The following is a 2,313-nucleotide window of genomic DNA, read 5'->3' on the forward strand; positions in this document are numbered from 1 at the left end:
ACCGATGCACGCCTTGAATGTGCATCGATGCAAAGGGTCATGCATCGATGCATCCGTTGGGTTTTGGGTTAAAATGCCTCATTTTCTTCATTTTCTCAAAACCTAAAACTAAAACTCTCCCGGCGTTCATCCCTCTCTCTCTCTAAATCCTCCTCTTGCTCAAAAATCAAAGTTTTTTTGTCAAATCTTCAAGCTTTTCAACTTACCTGCTTCAATCATTAAATCGTGCAAAACAACTACTCATCCCTCTCAATCCGAATTTTCAAGGTATTTTTCTAAAAAACTTCTATTTTACAAATTTTTGATTTTAGAACTAGTTTTAATTAGTTCTAGAATGTACATTATGTCGGGCATTGATTGTTTGTTGGTTCTAAACTAGATTTTACTACCAATTTTGTCAAAAACAAACAAATTTTCAAGATTTTTTTTGAATTTCGAAATTAAAAAAAATATATGATTTCGAAAATTAGTAATATTTTTTATTTAAGTGTTTTGTTTTCATGAAAACTATATTATGATTATCAAATATTATTTTTAAATAGTTTTCAAAACATGCCCATTAGGATATGGTTTAGAGAACCTTGAATTATTGAGGACTCATTTGAGTTTTGGGATTGATTATGCATACATGTGTTTCAAATTGCAGGTGATATTCCTTATTCCGATTTCCTTTAATCATGTCTAATCCCAAACGCCCTAGAACTTCGTCTAGTCGTTCTTGTTCAAACCAACCGCCAAATCCCGTTCCTCCTCCACCAACTAGTCTATTAGGATCTTGTTTTAACATGCATGAGCGTCATACAGATGAACTGTACTCTAGGTACAAAAATTCTTTCCAATCCTATAGAATTCGGGAAGAACGTATTCCCTCACTTCAAGCCATGATAGATATTGATTTTGAATACCTTTGGATTCTTCAATCTTGGAAGTTTGATAATTTGTTTCGTCTTCAACCTGTCGTTTTCCATCAATTAGTCCGTATTTTCTATTCTAATGTGGTCTGTATTCAAAACGAAACTCAATGTGGAACTATAGGAATTAGATCCTATCTTCTAGGACAATATATTCTTGTTGATTCCACAACTATAGCTTCAAAATTTGGGTTAGATGACGATGGTGTTTATGACGAAAAAGAAACTGTGGAATATCCATATCTCCCAAACGCTAGTGTTAGTACCCTCCGATCTCATCACGATCGTTTTCTTCACTTAATGATCTCGTGGTGGTTTCGACCATCCGCGGGTAGGTACTCCACTCTTCGGGCTAGGGATTTATGGTGGATGTATTGTATAAAGAATAAGATCAAAATAAATCTTCCACGGATTATCTTTAGTGTGCTAGTCGATACCGTAAACATTATCCCATCCAAACATGTTGAAACACTAGTTTATGGTTGTCTTCTTAGCAATGTTTTTATCAAACTCGGTCTGGATGTCTCTCTTGACAATCCTATTCCTCTCCAAAACCCAATAAATCTCACATCTTTGAAGAAAGCGGATTAGAAACAAGACGCGGTAACCGGTCAATGGGTTTTAAGACCCGGCAAGCAAACTCCGCTCCTCTCGTGCTCCTCCTCCTCCAGCTCCAGCTGATGACGATGATCTTGAATTTCAACAGCTTATGCAAGACATCGATGATCACATACCCAATGATGAGCCTGCACCAGAACCAGCTCCACAAGAGGATCAAATGCCTCCATATTTTCGATCGTTCTTGGAGACATTTGATCTACGATATGCTTCCATCGAATCACACTTGACTGCTACTCACGAAGCAGTAAATCAACGCTTAGACACTTTGGAAGCTCGATAGATTGAGTTTCAAATGGAGATGCTTGCATGCATGAATACTCTCTCGCTTGAGATGCAAGCCCGTTTTCCTCCGCCTCCTCCCGATCCTTCTATGGACGAGTAGATTTTGTTTGGTTTAGGATCGTCTTTGAACTTTAATTTTAATTGTTAAAACATTTTGGATTGTCTTTCTTTGATTGTTGGATGTTTGTTTGATGGATATTTGAAATTTTATTTCATATATATTTTGGTTTGTTTCAATATATGCATCATTTACTTTTTAGTTGAAATATGACCAATTTACAATTTCACATTTTATTATGAATATTGATTATGAAACTATCTCTCTTTTGATTGTGATCTTAGTAGCTTAAGCTATATATACATATATTTATAATCAATTGGCTATATTTTTAATATGAAGCTTTTTGATTTAACAAAAAGGGGGAGAAATGTTAAGTGTTGATATGTTTTTAAAGGGGATAAGTGTTATAGTAAGGGGGATTAATTTTTCAAAATTGAT

Source organism: Hibiscus syriacus, unplaced genomic scaffold (assembly GCF_006381635.1).
Source record: "Hibiscus syriacus cultivar Baekdansim isolate YM2019G1 unplaced genomic scaffold, ASM638163v2 tig00111427_pilon, whole genome shotgun sequence".
In the NCBI taxonomy this organism is placed as follows: Eukaryota; Viridiplantae; Streptophyta; class Magnoliopsida; order Malvales; family Malvaceae; genus Hibiscus; species Hibiscus syriacus.